The sequence below is a fragment of the Pogoniulus pusillus genome, chromosome 23, assembly GCF_015220805.1.
Source record: "Pogoniulus pusillus isolate bPogPus1 chromosome 23, bPogPus1.pri, whole genome shotgun sequence".
Taxonomy (NCBI): Eukaryota; Metazoa; Chordata; class Aves; order Piciformes; family Lybiidae; genus Pogoniulus; species Pogoniulus pusillus.
In genome coordinates this window covers 20,775,653-20,793,228 of record NC_087286.1, presented here as the reverse complement: position 1 = coordinate 20,793,228, position 17,576 = coordinate 20,775,653, and the positions used below count along the sequence as shown (strand labels likewise).

The 17,576-nt window shown below is 42.7% G+C and overlaps 2 protein-coding genes across 4 annotated transcripts in view; one reads left to right on the top strand and one right to left on the bottom strand.

Annotated features, from left to right (window-relative positions):
- The window catches only part of PRKAG2 (protein kinase AMP-activated non-catalytic subunit gamma 2), a 224,845-nt gene extending 219,469 nt beyond the window's left edge, over nucleotides 1-5,376 (bottom strand). The window contains exons 1-2 of one of the 2 annotated variants that reach the window (XM_064162855.1): nucleotides 5,022-5,376; nucleotides 264-423 (exon numbers count right to left, since the gene is read on the bottom strand). The gene's annotated coding sequence lies outside the window, so the exon portion shown is untranslated. Of the gene's footprint in view, nucleotides 1-263; nucleotides 424-4,338; nucleotides 4,355-5,021 lie in introns of those variants that run through there. The other variant, XM_064162856.1, reaches the window with a different exon arrangement.
- A 254-nt stretch (nucleotides 5,377-5,630) lies between these two features.
- The window catches only part of GALNT11 (polypeptide N-acetylgalactosaminyltransferase 11), a 46,884-nt gene continuing 34,938 nt past the window's right edge, over nucleotides 5,631-17,576 (top strand). The window contains exon 1 of one of the 2 annotated variants that reach the window (XM_064162849.1): nucleotides 5,631-5,726. The gene's annotated coding sequence lies outside the window, so the exon portion shown is untranslated. Of the gene's footprint in view, nucleotides 5,727-12,970; nucleotides 13,090-17,576 lie in introns of those variants that run through there. The other variant, XM_064162850.1, reaches the window with a different exon arrangement.

The following is a 17,576-nucleotide window of genomic DNA, read 5'->3' as shown; positions in this document are numbered from 1 at the left end:
TTTTGCTAATCACCTTTGATAGTGGTTCTTTAAGTGATCTAAATCACTCTTCTAAAACAAACTGGCATACTTGGCAGGATCCTAAATCAGGGTTCTGCAACAAGTGATTCAAGTGACTTAAAACACCCTCTTTAGTGACAATAACCCAGGGTTGGAATCTTTGATATTCAGTTTGAACTCCATCTAACCTCTGTTCATATGACATAACTAAATGGTTTTGGGTTCCACACTTCAGGAAGTCTGAATTTTTCTTACATACTTACCTATGAAAATCACATTTCAGACATTCTCATCAAAACAGGAAGACAGAATGATGCAACGGAGTGAGCACTGAAGGACTTGGTTCTATTTTTTTGTCTTCCACTGCTTTGTTGGATCATCTGGAACAAACAACTTCATCTTTCTGTGCTTTAACTTCCACATCTATAAAAAGAAGATAATGAGACTAACCTCCTCTGCAAATAAAGTTTTTCTTCCTCTTACTGAGGAGTAGAAACAAAGATGGAAGGAAATTCTTGGTAGAGTTCTAATATAACTAATTGGGGGAAAGCAAACTCAGTGAGGAGAATTCTGGATTTTACAAGATTGTTTTCATTTTCCAAACTTTGCAATGCAGTTCAAAGTGGAAAAGAAATCAGCCCAGGCTGGCCCAGACTCTGAGCCCCTGAGCACAATTGAGCAACACTGGACAGAACGTTTAGCCAATTGCCTCTCTCCACAGATTCCAAGGAATGTTTTATTTCAGTAAAAAGAAATGACATAAAATGTAGCATCTCACTCTCAGATCTTAGAGTGAGAACTTCTGAATAGTAAAACCAGATGGAACTTAGTAACGATTCAAAGACAAAACACAACTTTTCTGTGGTTCTGGAGAGACTCTACAGAAAAGATCAGAAAGGAGCTGTTAGTAAGTAGAGTCACATATTGAGCTGTAAAATGAAGGAAAAAAGTGGAAGTGAATTAAACAAAGCATGATAATAGTAGCCATCTATGGTCAATGCTGTGATTCCCTGCTAAGATGAAACAAGAGAAGATCCTCAGATATGTGAATTTCCCAAGCACTTTTACTCACACAACTGGCTTCTTCCTCATTTTTCTGTAGATTGTAAGGATACATTAGGCTAAGTTTATCATACATCCCATGACACCTCTCATGCTTCATTAGCATGTGTTAATGTTAACATGTTTAGCTAGTTGGTAAATCTTATCTGTGACCCATATATGAGAAAAGAGAGAGGGCCTGCCTATGATACCATGTCAGGCTTGTTCTTGTCTCTGTCCCATCTTGAAAGCAGGACATTTGATATAGATACTCCATTAACAGCAGCAATGCTAGGAGGGAGCCTTTATTATTTATTTTACTATCAAGACATTTTGTCAATAAATATCAATTGGCAACAGTACTGCAGTAGCACAATAAAGCAGTTGGAAATGCATAAATGTTCCTTCATAGTTTAAGATATTAACAAAACAAAGTCAGAGATGCTGACTTGTAGTGAGAGACTCAGGACAAAAAAATATTCTGCTTTCCAAAACTTATAAATTGTCATGATTATTTTATAGTTAGCTTTCTTTCTAAATTCTTTGGCTTGAATCTTAGCTCAAATTACTCTTTGGCAAGTTCTGCTACTCTAACAAGATATAACTGGTCTGATTCGCTGAAGGGTGTAAAGCCTGTCATCAATCAAATGAGTTTTGATTTATCTTCATGTAAAAAAGTAATCACTTTTGGCTGCAGGATCTAATAGCTCAAGAATTTGTCATTCTCATGGCTTCATGAGCAGCATATGTGATTGCTCCAGAACTCTTGGCCATTGGGTATCTTCCAGGCTTAGAGAGTCATGCAGTGGTGTTGAATGTGTCACTACACATTAGTGCACCATTTTGCAATGCACCATGAATCTCAACTTTCACACAATCCTCACTATCAATAAATCTGAGCATTTAAATGCCAGTTTTCACACACAATCTCCTGTATTCTTCCCCTAAATCAATCCCAGTAGAATCAGCTTAGTGGCCTGACTAGCTAAGGAAACTTTAGGAAACAGCATAAAAAATCTAAGCAACATGTCCTGCAAATACATCCCAGCACCTGGTGTCCCCGTGCAGGTATCTTCATCTAAATATAAGTTCCTCAAGAGCTGTTCAGTTGTTCAAAATACACTGACATATCTACCCCAAAGTGGTCTGAATAGCTTGTTGCGTCAGCTATGAGCAGGGTTAAGCTCATTAACTTAGTGCTTAGTGACAACTGTGATAGCCTGAGGTCTCGAAGACTTTGACATGAAACTTCAGATACAACAAACATTTCTGGAGAGATGCTGCTTCTTAGATCAGGAAGCCAGGTAGAGAATACCACAATGCCTAAAATGGCATTTGATGCCTGCATTTATGTAACTAAATCCCACATTAGCTCTCTACTGAGTATAAAGGAAGCTTAGATATCTGGTTCACATGTAGACGCCTACACACTGAAACCCAAATTTAGGTGTCTTAATCTGCTGGCTGAGTCCACCCCTTTACTCAGAGGTTTCCTGAGCTGGCAGCTGCATTAGCATTATGTTTAAGAGGCCTCTGTGGACTTCTTTTTTCATTTCCATTTCTAATTCACTCATGAGCACATTAAGCTTCTGACCTCTGCAACACACTTGCAGCAATTTGCAATTGTAACTCAAGAGAAAATATATTTTCTTTTGAATTTACTGTGTGGAAATTTCATCAGGACACCTAAACCTCGTGGTACAAGGAATACAGAATTAACTTTCTCTATGATTATATATTTTTATGCCCTTATCATTTTCCTCCATAGTCCTTTTCTAAGTCAAACCATTTGAGTGCATTGGAGTGCCTTTTTTGCCTTTCCTTAAGGAAGCAGTTCCACACCTCTGATCAGTTTACTGCTTTTCACTGTATCTTTGTTGGTGCTTTAGGGAGAATTCCACACAATATTCCAGATGAACAAGCACTCTGGATTTTATGACAGTGTACCATCTTACTCTTTATGCCTGTCCTAACATCCTTTTTGTCTTTTCACCTACCACAAAGCACAGAACTGAAATTTTCAGTACACTAGCCACAACAGCTCCACGGATTTTTTCCTGAGTGGAAATGAGATATGGGACTTGTTCTACAGGTGTTTTCTCAGTAGCAGGTAACAATTTTGTCTTTTACTCAGACATCTATTTTCACAAAGCTATTTAGAATATAACCTCTTTGAGACCTCTGCCAACTGCAAAACTTGATGAATATGATCCAAAATTTCAAAAATACTTGAGAAAACAGATCAGATAAACCCATGCACATGTTCTGAGTTGTCATTCAAATGTCCTTCTTTCAGCAATTGGGAAAAGAACCCACCACATTAAATAACATATAGCCCAAGTAACAGTAAGAAGGAAAAGTTCCAGAGGAAGAAGCTGAAGGTCCTGCTTCGTCAAATACTCCAAATAAACAGTTAATTTCTTACAAGGGCTTTTTCACTCCAAAGCCATAATCACATGGAAACTCTACTGGAGGATGTGCAGACTGACTTCAATCGTGGACAGCTTGTAGACACATTTTTACAAAAGGAAACCACTGAAACAAATGCAAGTTCTCCCAGTCTCAGAAAGAACTGTTGGAGTTTCCTCAAGTTTTCTCTATCAGAACTGGTCAACAAGCTCTATATGATAACTGGATATATTTGTTCTGAACAGTTTAGATTCAGAAAAATAATACACATTAATTCTGATTGAGTTTGGGTATAGTAGCTTCCTGTTTCAGAAAGCAAAAGAGCCAATCTAAGGAATGAGGCAAAACATTAATAACTTTTGTAGATCAGTGTCCCATTCTCATGTCTTTGTCTAAGATGTCTCAATGAAAAACATTTAATACATGAAATTTCAGTGCCTAAGTACATATGGATCCCACATGCTGACTACAACCCATATGCACAGAAGATTACTTTGGGTTATGACTTCTTGCCAGCACTTTTATATGAGTTCTTGTCGCTTGCTGTGAGCACAGAGGAAGTGGGTCAATTAGTTGACACTAATGAGTTATCATAGAGTATTTTAAGCAATTGGGCTGGGCAGATTATCATTATCAGGGATTTTGAGAAATGAAACATATGTCTCAAAGACTTTACAATAAATGACACTAAAAAGTAGCAGTTTATAAATTCTGTTAATAAAATTAAAATTTATCCACCAGGGAAACTCTTTTAGATAAGAGCTAAAATAGCTTTTTGGGTAGATTAAATACCTGCATTACAAGGTAGACAACTGTCTGAATTAGGAGGACTGCAAGGATAATGGTTCTGCAGAAAGCAGATAGCATATGTGCTGAGGTTGCTTTTACCTGAAAGAGCTTAACACACACCTCCAGTCCTCAGGCTAAATTACTATGAGAGAGAGATCAAAGCTGCATATTAGCCATTATGAAACAGGACTTAGGAAAAGCTGGCTGATGGGGATGCTGACTGTGTGGCTATCTCATTTAACTGTACACATTTCTTTCATCTCGATCCCTGTTACTCCTTGTCATCTAACTACTAATCCAGACACAGAGTGTCATTCCCTTTTCTCTCACTGCAGTTTCTGATTATATACTGACTTTCATGCCCTCTGTACTTCAATGCTGAAGCTATGGCTGACACATTCTGTGTTCTGGTCTATTTGTGTTACTGTAAGGCACCTTGCCAAAATCCCTGGACACCAGGGGCAACATCCACCAAAGAATAGTCTTGGGTGTGTCAACCCTGTTTAATTTCCACTTTACCAAACCAAAATCTGCTGTTTCCAAAGTGTCGCTCAGTAGCTCAACTTCTCTATCATCCTATTCATAAAAATCTCCCAGTCCTGAGCAGGATGAGCACACCTGATGCTTGGTTTCTAAACCTCACCAGGGTTTACAAACCAATCTGCTTTCCATCCCCCTTCCCTAAAGGGCAGCCGCCAAGTTAGGCACTGCTCAAAGATCAATCTGTGGCAAAGCTACACCAGGGTCCTTCTGTCTAGTAATGTAGCTCTGAAGTCACTTACTCTGGATGTGAGGATTCAACATGCCTCTCCACCTGCTAGGAAGTAAACTCTTGGTGCTACAGATGCACGCTAACTGCAAGCATAGGTTATTTTAGGGCAGTTCTGGTTGATTTAGTTCATCTATGTCCTTGCTGCTGAAGAAACCAACTCGCTCATACTCCAGTCTGCTACGCGGTGAGGAAAATATTGCTAGTTGGGCCACAAATTCCCCCGACACGTCTTTTCTCCTCAGAGCCTCTAGACAAGCATTTCCACGGGCCAGTTAAGACCGTGAAGGCCAAAGCAGACACCTCCTCGGGGCCCGGAACTCCAGGATTCGGAGAACGCTGACAGGGAGCCTGACAGCGAGCATAGGTAGCTACACAGCGACTCTAGAGGGAGCGGCTGCTTCAAGGCCGCAAATCTACGGCTCTCCAGCCCTGACCGGTCCGGCAGCGTCCCAGCAATGCGAGAGGGAGCCAGGCGGGAGCTCCGCAGCCTCACCCGCGGTCTCGCCATCTTCCCAGGGCAGCCATTCCCTGCCTGTCATGGCGGCCGCGCCCTGCCGCCTCACGGAACGGCGGGCGGAGGCGGGGGTGGTCACGTGGCACCGCCGCCGCGCGCGAGCGGAGCGCGCCGCCGCCGCTGCCGCCAGGGCAGGGGGCGCGCGGAAGGGCAATGCCGCCGCCGCGGTGAGCGCGAGGATGGCGGCGCGGGGCCCGTGAGGTATGGGGTCGGTAGTGGCGGCGGGAGGGGAGGCGGCTCCGACGGGCAACCGGTGGCGGTGTGAGGAGGAGCCCCCCAGGGTGAGGGACGGGGCCGGTGGCGGCAGTATCAGGCCAGCCCCGATCGTTTTCCCGCCTGCCCTCAGGGATGCGGTGGAGTCTGTGCTGAGGGCAGCGATTCTTGTTCTCCAGCGGCCGGACTGGGACTCGGGGCTTCCCCCTGTCTGGGTCTAATGGAGGGCGGGAGCTTACAGCGGAGAGGCTGCGATCGGTGGGGTGAGCACGGTGAGAGCTGTTAGTTTGACCTGACCGGTAGCACTGCCCCGAGGAGTGACCGTGGGGCCGGTGAGTTGCTGCCCAGCATGGAACGCAGTGTAATTATTGGGTGTTTTAGTGTTTAAGTGCAAGCAGAGGAGCAGCAGCAGCCTGCTTGCAGGTAAACCGAAACTCTGGGGCTGTTAGCCCCAAGTGCGAGGCTCGGTACCTGTTAGCGTTCATTGATTCGTGCGCAGGGCGAGGGCAGGCGTTGCTCGGGGTGGCTCTGGCGTTCTGATCTTTTATGACTGACAAACTTGCTTCTGAGCCTTTAGTGTTCCGGTGGCTTTCAGTGTATACTTCGCAGCACTGAGGCTCCTCTTTTACTTTCAGTAAATACATGTTATTCTGCTTGGCTGGTCCCTGACCCTTCTAGTCAATCCCCACTGCTATATGATTGCTTTTTGTTCGTGGTTGGTTCTTTTTTGTGGTTTGTTGTTGTTTGCGTTAAAGCTTTTGAGCTGCAACAGGAGACATCGATGGCAGGTTAACTGCCTGCAAGTTACTTGCAAGGCAAAAGAAAGGGTTTTTTGGACCAACCTGAGCAGGCGACCAACAGCTCTCTGCTTCTGGGTGCTCGGCAGGTCGGAGTCACAGTGTGGCGATGAATGCTGCCTTTGCAGATAAATGAAGGCGAAGCAGCTGTTTCTTCGTAGGTGTCGGCCTTACCACTGCCGGTGAAACTAATTAGCTCACTAATGCTGACTAGTGTTGCACCTGTGCCAGACTCTCCTGATTTGTATCAGTTGCAGGGCAGCTGCAGTCAACCTTACAGCACTTCCATTACATAACTAGATATCAAGTGCAGAGAAGAAAATCAACATCTCCTGATCTGACTTCATTACTGCACTGTGGACAAAGTGTTTTATCTGTTTGATTCAGTGTATTTGGAGAGTTGCTTTGTGTTTGAAAGAATGCTGACCCCTCAGTGCCAGTACAGTAATTATGCAAGTGGGCAGGATCATCAACAGGCTGCCAATACGCAGGGATTTGATCCCTTCTGCCCTTACTTAGAGTGGTCTGTAAGTGGCAATAAATATTCTTGAATACCTTCTGATCTAGCATCTGCTCCTCACCCTCCCATGAATCTCATTTTAATAGGAAACTGCTTCCAGACATCTATGATTAGCTGACCCAAGTGAGGGCTGTGCCCGGAAAAGGATAATACCAACCTCTTGCTGACAGTGTGTTCCTGTACCCTGTACAGAACCTCTGCTTGTGTGAAACAGTCCAGCTGGAATTCCTAGACCTGGTTTTTAGAACAGCATAAAGGTCCAGGTGGTTCCAGATAAGAGGCTTTTGACTAACAACCAATTGGCCTCTCCTAGTATCTAAAGAACTGCATGCCTTCTGCATAAGCTTCTCCTCATCTCTGGGTAAGATAAGCTCCTGCAGAGTTTTAGTAGCTCTTCTGCAGCAAGCAAGGAGAGAGATAATGCTGCAGCTCTAATGAGCCTTCAACTCAGCCTGAGATGAAGAAGCCAGCAGGCTAAAATGACATGTGTTCTGGTTTAAGAGATTCTGACTGCAGATTTCAGGGCCTGTTGCCTGTCTTTGGCTTATCTGATCACTTTGTCTCCATTGTGCCTAGGGGTGAAACTGGAAAGCGTTCCTGGTAAGTTGCTATGTGACAGTAGTTTATGAGAATGGGTGAATCTGTTTGTCATTTTTATAGTGATGTTACATTCCAGTGGGTGCAATTCAAGCTTTTAGGAGGAAGAAAGTGCTGAAACAGCATGACAAGGGAAAGAAAGAGGAATTATTAGTATTCTGACAATTTGTCTCCGTAAACCACTCTTCCTCACAGGAGGTGGTTTACTGGTGGTTGTAGGGTGCGTGTCTGGAGTGAGGCAAACTGTTGGTGCAATGAAGTTGAGGTATCTGAGCAGATAGTAAAAAATGGGTATTTCAGGTCTTCCAGTAACAAAAGATAGGGCACTGTAGGGTTAAAAATAACAGAGGGAGGATCATTCTTGCTTTTTGGAAGGTATTGTGAAAAGGTTGTGGTCTGAACAGCTGGCAGGCTGAGTTGTGCAGTGTGGCAGCTGTGTTGGTTATTGAAACTGAGAAGTAAGAGGAGACTTCCAGCTGGAGGAAGAAGTAGCATTTTGAAAAAACACAGTCATTCCTTTCTGTGACAGTTCAGTTTATTGACTTCCTAAGCAGTTCCATCTGTCTGGTGAGGCAATGCTCAGGTATCCCTAGTACCAAGTAATTTTCTTTAGTGCCTTGCCTTTTTTAGAGGTGCTGGAATGCAGCTATGTCACTTGCTGTTGCAGAGCAAGAGTATATTCATGTATTCCAAGTGCAGAACTTAATTTGGTTTATTAACTGTCAAAAAATGTTACAGAGGTGAAGTATGTTTTAGTCCCCGTTAGAGTGTGGGACGTAGATAAACTGTTGATTCTTACCTGAAATTTCACATAGTGGCTTATGGAGATGAATGCATCTGCTCTTGCAGCCACTGTGCTGATGTATAAAGTACTGTCAGTACAATGGCCTGGGCTGTTAAACCGGTGTTCATCAGCATGAGTAAATGCATTTGTTCAGCTCATTTTGTGTAAGACTTAGTAGTACCTACCAAATACATCAGCTGTGCTCTAGCATGTTTCTGGGGTGAGTCGTCTTGTGCAGTAATTAGTGTAAGTACTTGAGGTGGAAACTCTAAAAACTGGAAACTGACTGATACAGAGTGCAACAAAAAAGGTGTCGAGGTTTGGGAAGCTGATCATGCTGTTCCAGTGAAAGGAAGACTTCGATTTTATGAAGTTTCAGATATTTTGTTACATGAACATCTGAACTCTTTCCCTGGTACGTGAAAATACACCAAGTCTGTAGGTTAAATGACTGATGGTGTTACTGAAAAATGGAGGATGGATTGAAGTAGCTGTAAGAGTGGTGTGCTCTATCTCAGCCCTTTCTTGTGCAGCCTAGGGTTTGGCAGCTAGATGTTTTGCACATTTGAAACTGGAATGCAGTGCTCGGGACTGAATCAACTTTTCCACTAAGCTAGTTGGAATCTCCTAATGTAGGGTACCTCAGGGCTCCGTCCTGCCTGCTTTATGCTTTGTACTATGAGTGAGAAATAGCTGCACAGGCTAAGGAGGAGTCCAGACCCCACTACCCTGTACTGCTCACGGGCAGGTGCTTTGATGTCTTCACTGGCTCTAAGTTCAGTTTGGAGCAGTTGAGCTGTTGTGGATTTCTCTCTTGTGGCACTAGTGGCATTGCAAGTTCTGCCTTTCAGAGACTGAAGGTTTGCTGTGACTGACAAGTTAGAATCTCTCAGCTATGCTGCAGGGACTGTTCTTGTCAGTGCTCCAGCTCCTCCTTTTTGTCATTCCCAAGACTTCAGCTATGAGACACTGCACCGTTGAAGAATTTGAATTGTAAACTGACAGGTTAAACTAATAGACTCACAGAGGCATGCCAAAGAGAAGACACCTCAGGAAATGATGGCTGTGTGCCAAACTGATTTAAGCAAATACCTTAATGTTAGGTGCATGTTCATTGAGGTGGTCTTTTTATTTTGTGTAAACCTGTCCAAGTGTTGCTTGGCTAGATGACAGCTTTTCTTGTGCAGGCAAGAATTACATTAGATGCTTCAAACCTTGGAGGTGGCCTAATTAAGGCAGAAAATTTTCCAGGAAGCACAGAACTATCCTCTTTTGATACACAGCCCCTTATGAAACAGTCTTTCTAGGCAATTTGACTGTTTTGATAATTCCTGAAGTGTAACATTGGGAGCAAATGATGTCACTGTCTCTGTTGATACCTTCCATATTTGTTAGTGAATTTCTGTTGTAGAAGTGCTTTCTTTAAAGTATTCCAGGAAAACAGAAACTAATTTTGTCTGTTAGCATGAATCTCTTATCTCTTGTCAGCAGACACAAAGTCTCACCACCTGGGAAGCAAGAGCAGGCTGAGTTTTGGATTGCACACTGACCTTGTGTGCTAGCAGTGTGTTGGAAAGTTTGGCTCCTAGTGAAGTGGGAAAATGTATTTTTGATTTGCTGTTTATTTGTTGCAACATCTGTGATTTCAACATCAAAATCCTGAGGATGTTTCCCCATTAGAAACATTGGCAATAGACAAGTGGAAGAAAAGAGATGGAAAAGGAGTGGTCCACAACTCTTTCCTCAGAGGAGTTTCTTTGGAGAAGGAGAAATTGAGTCTGTAAGATTGTGTAGAATGGAACAAAAGACAAAAAACTTTTGGCATAGCTTGCAGAAGTTTGCTCCCCTTCCAGTGTGAAATGTCCTTATGCTAGTCATTTCTCATTCTAGTGCTCACTCTTTCCCCAGAAGCACGCTGATAGAAGGGCTGTCTGGTTACATATTTGCAAAATAACCTGCCCTATTGTCAAATACAGTATTAGCAAGATAGGCTAAATTCATAGGTTAGATGTGTGAGTGAAAGTGTTTGCAGTGACTCCAGATGTGACTGTGCCATCAGTGGTACCTCTGTCATTATTCCAGCGTTGTGTTAGGGAAGGGGAAAAGAGAGAATGCTTCCTATGCAAGACTTTATTGATGTGATTTAGAAACAGGTTCACTGAGAGAGCAGCAGGTATGAGTTACTGCTGTTCTAACCCAGAGCTCTGCTGGCCATTTCTGTCCTCTCTGGTCGCTGTGGCCTCAGAAGCTTTGATGTGGCTGCCCAAATGTATCAGCCAGGTCTTGCGAGCGAGAGCTGTAACACTGAGTTGCTAAAGATCTCGTGGAAAACTGTAGCAAACAGTTCAACCAGAGCGTCCCGCAGGTCAGTCTGATAATTACAGAGGGATCCTGCTTCAGTCAGTTCGAGGGAGAGCAAGCAGTAGTTGGTAGTCTCAGAATTCCTCTACTATATTAATGACTGGAGACATTAGTGAGAATCTAAGAGGGGTACTGTGCCACAACTGGGACAACTACTTCTGTTGAGAAAATGGCTCAACAAGCAAGCAAATGTCAGTGTTTTTTGGTCCTGAATTTCTTACTTTGAAAAACCAAAGTCCTGTGTCTCTCTGATCCAAAGGACATGGGTATTATTGACTGTGCCAAAGCTTTGGAGTGAAAAACTCCAAATTACCTTTGTTTCTGGACATGAGAAATGCAAATGGACATTGAATTTTGCTCAGCACCTGCTTTTAGTATTTTGGGGTTTTTAAACAAAGACCATCCACCCAGGAAAACTCAGTGAAAACATGATGTATTGAGGCAGTCTCCAAGATAGTGCTGTCTCTTAATGCTGTAGAGAAATGCAACTGGAGTTAATAACTCTGAGCAACTTATAATCAGTTAAATATTTTCCTATCAAAGCTGTTTGGAGATCTAAACTGTAACTTGTTTTAACCTCACAGTTGTGGCGTTACATTTAATTTTTTTTTTAATAAGCAAATAATGTCTGTGTGTTCTCAGACCAGTTACTTGGGCTCCATACAGGTGTGTGAGCCTGGCCAAACTAAGTTCCCAAACTACCTGTAGCAGGTCTGGCATCCAAACATGGCATCTCTAATGTAGTTTTATGTGAATTTCTACATACTGGAAAGGAAAACCCTGCAGAAAAAGAGAAGTGAAGTAGACTTGTATGATCTGTAGGGAGCAAGCTTTGAGGTCTATGACCTCTGCCATCTGATGGTGTAGGGTAAGTTGCAGGGTAACCATAGAATAATTGAATCATAGAGTGGCTTGAGTTGGAAGGGACCTCAAAGATCATCTTGTTCCAACCACCCTGCCATGGGCAGGGGCACCTTTGGCTAGACAAGGTTGCTCATTCTCATTAAGCCAATTTCCAGTTTTGCAGTGCTAGTAATAACTCAATGGCAGCAGCTTTGCATTGTGTACATCTTCAGGTACAGTCTTTTCAAGTTCCTAATCTGAATTTGCAAATGTCTTAGGTATTTTATTGTACATAGTTGTTGATTTCAGTGCTGAGTTCTGCACAAGTGAGTGGTTGATGTCTGCTTGGAGATTACTGCAGAATGGGGATTTGCAGAAAAAACTTGTGTGATGTGCAGTGCCTGTAGTCAGTAGTCAGAGGTTTAATGTTGAGGCTGGTCAGCCCTGGTTTTCACTGTGCCCCTCAAAAGTACTTTAATGAGGTCTGGAGGGTTTTGCTGAGTATGCTGTGAGCTGGATTTTTTTTCCCCTTGGAAAATGTGTTTTCATTTTGCTTTTAAAAGACTGAAAAAGCTTAAAGCACCTTTCATGAAAACTTCTTATCATGAACAGAAAGCAAATCTAGAAAATGTCAGTCAAGTTGTGGAAATCCTGTGAAATTACTACTGAGTTGAAAAACTAAAAGCACAGAGATTTTCACAATTGAAATCGGTATGCAGCTTAATGGTTGCTTTCCCTAGTGTTACTGTAGTCTGTATTGGCAGCGTGATGTAAAAATACATCATGATCATGCTTCTCTATTGAGTGGGCAGTAAAATGACCAGTCTTGTTTATGCTGCCAGATCCATGGATCCATATGGATTATGCATCAGCTGAAAGGACAGCCCCCCCCCCCGCCCCCCAAAAAAACCCCACAAACCAAAACCAACCAAACAAACCTAAAAAACAACCCAACCCACCAAAAAAACCCCAAATACCTCCCCACCGGGGGGGCGGGGGTGGGGTGGAAGTCAAACGAACAAAAAATACACCAAACAAAAAGACCTCCAACAACCCTCCCCCACCCCAACTGCAACCAATAAAACTAACACACTCCCCCCCCAAAAAACCCCAACAACAGCCCCAGCCACAGAAAACTAAATCAGTGCTCTTGGGGCAGTCTGTGCAGTCAAATGGGAAATAACCTTGCAGCATTTGTGCCCTAAGACCGTTGTCATAGAGAACCTTGTGTGTGTTCCCCTTGCCAGTGAGCGCTTGCAAGCAGCTCTCAGCAACAAAGTGTTAAGTTTCAGGCTTAGCATTTTATTGTTCACTGAGAATGAAGACACCAATTGGATTTGCCTGCTACTGCAGTAACTGCGCTCTCGCTGGGTAACCTTGCGCTGCCGCCGCGGTGCCGACTCTGCTGGAAGAAGGTGACCGCTCGGCTGCTCAGCTGCTGGTGCCGAGGTGTGCCTTCCCTGGTTATTTTGCACCCATCTGTGTTTTTACTGTCATTTTGGTAAGCTTTGCAGACACGAAATGCAAGGAAGAGCTAAGTAGGTTTTAAACATTCAGGGAAAGGTATTAAGCAGCTAACTCGTGCGTAGCTGACCTTGTAAGCTCTCTTAGGTTTTGCGTGTGTGTAGTGCTGGGGGGTTGCTAAAGGAACAGATGTATGGGTCTTTGATGTGAGGGAGCTGCACTGAGCAAGAAGTTGTCAGTGTGGGATTTTTAATTGTGCTGTTTCCTAAGCTGTATGGAAAGAAGAAAAGAAGGGCTGCATTGCAAAATGCATGCATCTTTGGGTGAAAATTCTGGCTTGCTTGAGAGCTGGTTTTGGAACGGAAAGAAAATCTCCGTGCTTGATTGGAAGGAAGTATTTATTAGCAACAAAAAGGCAAAAGGTATTTTTAGTCCTCTGTGAATGGCATGACGTGTATTTATTTGCCAAATAGCTTAAAGTAACATCCAGCTGAGCTGCCCTAGGGTGCAGCGTTTATTAGAGGGATAGGTAAGAAAATTCCATGCATATCACTGTGCTTTGGAAAACCAGTAGCTTTTTGGCTACTGGGGAGCGGGGAATGGGAACACTGCAGCAGCATAAAACTGTCTGTAGCACCTACGTCCTCAGTGTTGAGCACAAGGATTTTGGTAAGCTCCTGTTTCTAATCCAAGCGTACTTGCTTTCTCTAATCAGACTGGGCTATTATGTTACTTTCCTTGATGCAGTGTTGTACTGCTGGTTGTGACTAAAACTGGTGTTTGTTAGCACAAGACCCTGCCTCTTGTGAAACTTTTTCTTTCCTAAACTTGTAACTGCTTTTCTCATTAAAAATGTGCCCTGAAACGAGAGACCTTGGGAAATACTCTCACTCCTTTAAAAGGGAGATTGTCAGGAGAAGGGTGTCCTTTATCAGTAAGTTAAAAGCCCAGTTTGCTTTTTGTTGACAGAGAAGTGAAAGATGACTTCAGAAGGTATTTAAAAATTGCTTTAAGGGAGCATTTGAAATGAAGGTGGGTAAAGAAGGGGCTGATTTTTTTTTATCATGGAAGTGCTGAAGGGTTTGCATTTACTCTAGCCTGGCAGCCAGCTACATAAAGCTTTTTTTCGCTGGAGATGAGAAGATTTTGAACGCTTGATAAGCAAAGATCTGTGCATAGAGGAGGTGTTTCAATAGCTAGTTCACAGATTTAAAAATGACAGTATGCACTATTTGGACATCTCTGGTTAAAGTCCAAAAACTGAAATGCAAATGAGTAAATGAGTTATTTAATAGTGGTTAAATAGTGTGAGGGGTGAGAACATAAAGAAGATTTTTTTTTTTCTTCCCCCTCCCCTTGAACACTTTCTGCTTTTCAGACTTAGTATGCTTGTGGTTTCTTAGGTCTTCAACAGTTCATGCAACTAATCTATGTGCCTTTCTTTACCTGTGAAGTATAATGAATGCTACATCAAGATTATTTATCTGTAAAGTGTTGATCAAAAATTGGTATTAATTCCAGGAGGATCTATTTTAGGTGGTATGGCAGGGATTTGCATAGCTGTGCTGACATGACTAAACTGTTGGCTCTCGGAGCTTTTAAAAATGCATTTGGAAGTGACTTATGGAGGCTAATTAAAAATAGATCTTAGTGTGTCATCTCATTAAAGTGAGTAGGAATGGTGATCTTATGCAAGAGGACAGGCTGTGGTCCACAGTCTATTTCTGTGAATGAAGGGTGCTGGGACTGCATTTATATTAGTCTGTTTTAACTCTTTCACTCTCCCACCTCATAGCTTGCTAAACAGCCTGGCTCTGTTTTCATAATAACATCCTGGTAACAGCCCAGCACCCTCTCCTCACAGAGCAAGTGTGACCATCTTAATGGTCTTCCACTGAACTCACGCCAGTCTGTGGATGTCTGCCTTGTACTGGCATATCCTAAACTGTGTACACTACTCTGCTTTTGGTCTTGTGAGTGCTGCGTGGGGAGGTGTAATTGCATCTTTCAGCTGGATGGTCTCCTGTTGATAGTCCTGGATGCTGTCAGCTGTTGCTGCAAGGGCATATGCCTGGCTCCTGCTTAGGCAGACCTCTCAGGTCCTACTTGGCAGAGCTGTTCCCCAGCCTGTGTCAGGGCCAGGGAGTTTCTGTCCCAGGTACAGGAGTTAGCATGTGTCCTCACTGAATGTCAGTGGGTAGGTTTCTGTGGGCCCAGTCTGTTCTTGCGTGAGTAGTTACCTGCCTATGTTGTGTCAAAAATGGTGACTTAATTCATGAAGTAGAATGACCCATCTCTTCCCTAAGGGCAGCGATTGATGGTTGGTTTTAACTAAAAGCAAGCTGACAGGTGGATCCAATTTGATGCTAAACCAATCCAGTACAAGGGATTTTTTTGTAAGGACTCAAATTGGGTCAATGCTTAGATTCTGGAGCACATCAAATGCCAAGCTTTTATTTGGAAATAGTCTTTGGCTGTTGTTTTGAATGTATGTTCAGTGGATGTTGCTCCTAGTGATATGTGTTGGAGTCTGAAAGAAGCTGCCTCAGATGTTTCTTATCTTGCTAGTCTAAGAAATGTGGCTTTCCCTTAAGACTGGTCGCAGTGGAGAGGATGCCTGGAAAAAATAATTCCTATGATATTGCAGAGGCTACTATGAATGGCATCTCTGTGTGATGACTGGAGTACTACTTCTTCCTAATCTGGCCTATGTTCATCGTGATTCAACAGGAAAATAGGAAAGCCTGTTCGTGCCAGTGTGTGTTTTGGAAGAGGAGTGAGGGTAGCCATAACATTGTGGAGGCCAAGAAATACATAAAAAGCTAAGACTATTAAAAGAGCAAAATTGCATTTGAGAGTACTTTTTACTTTATCTTCTTGATTTCCCCCCACCTTGAAGTAAAAATTAGAATTAGTTTGATGATTTTTTTTCTTTTATTTACTAGAATGCTCCTTGAAAGTAAAGATTGTACACATCTGCTCCTTACCTTAATATAGAGCCAAAATACACAGGCAGTCTTGCAGGAAATGTGGGTAGTATGAGCTCTGGAGTTGTGTATCTGTATTAGTTTTCTTTAAGAAAAGCTGTTCTTGGATAAACTACAAGCAGACTTTAAAGTTTCCCCAAATAATTCTTACTCTTATTTCAAAAACCTTGAGGTTAACCTGATCCTCTGTTTGACCTCTGACAAACATGAGCTCTGGCACAGTCATGAAATATCTAGTCATACGGTGTGTTTACTGAACTGCTGAGGTTAATCCAAGCAGATGTCAGTGTTTAAGCAGTGGTAGGTCATAAAGCCTGTAGCTACTTTGCTCTTTAAGCCAAAATATTGTGAAATGTGGTTGGCATTTTGTTACATAAAAAATATCGGAAGCTAACACATTGGGCCAGTGTTAGAGCTGCACAGGTTACTGCTGATGAGCTCTCCCAGGCTGTCTGGAGGGAGCAGAGTTGTGTCCTTGTTGGGCCAATTGTGAAATGGACATAAGTGTTACTGATTTTGATGTAAGGAAAGAGTGTTGTGCTGGTGCTGTAAGGATGCTACAAGGAGTTGGTGCAACATGGAAAGCTGCATTGCACAGCAATTACTGAGGCTGAGGTCTGGCAGGTAGGCTCCTGGAGTTTTTTTCACTTTTCAACTGACTTACTTCCAGAAACATTTACTAAGTTACTAATATTTGCCTTTTATAGTTGTCTTTAAAAAAAAGTCAATGATTTACTACTTGTTCACGGAACTGAGACTTCTGTACTGGCATTCATGGAAATTAGAGAGGAATATTTTACCCCTGGCATTTCTGGCATGTGAATCTGCAAACTCAGTTTCAAGGCTTTGCCAAAGTCTGAGAGCTATCAGGCAAAAAATACATGACAGTCAAAGCAAAGCATCAGGAGAGAGACTGAAAGAGTATTTGGGTAGAATCAGGATCCTGTGCCTTACAGTTTTGGTTTCTTCTGAGCTGAACCTGATGAGAGCAGATTCTAAGATAATTTCTTCCCTTTTCTTGATTCACTTGTTTTCCTCCAAACTGGATTCTGGTTTCTTGATGGTTTCCACCACCTTGTGTGAGTTATGTTTGCCCTGTTGAGGTATCTCTGCATTCCTAAGTATATGAATGTGAACAGCCATGAGCTCCAAGTACCCTGGGATTTTGTGTATGTGAATTAATGCTTGTAAAATACCTAAAGGTGTTACCATTTAGTATTTGCTGTGAAAGCTCCTATATTGCTAAGGGACAAGAAATGTCTTCAGTTCGTTCTGGATCTTCTTTCCTGCATGAGATTTTGGTGAAGAGAACTGTGTGAGGTATTTTTGAAACTTACTTTTGGCAGCTGTCTTGCTTTTGAGAAATGGATAAACACGATAGACTCTTCAAGCCTGGTATCAATTACTGGTAGAGTCTGTAAAGAACTGTTTTGTGAAACAGCTCTTCTTGAAATACTTACATTAGAGATACTTTTAATGGCAGTT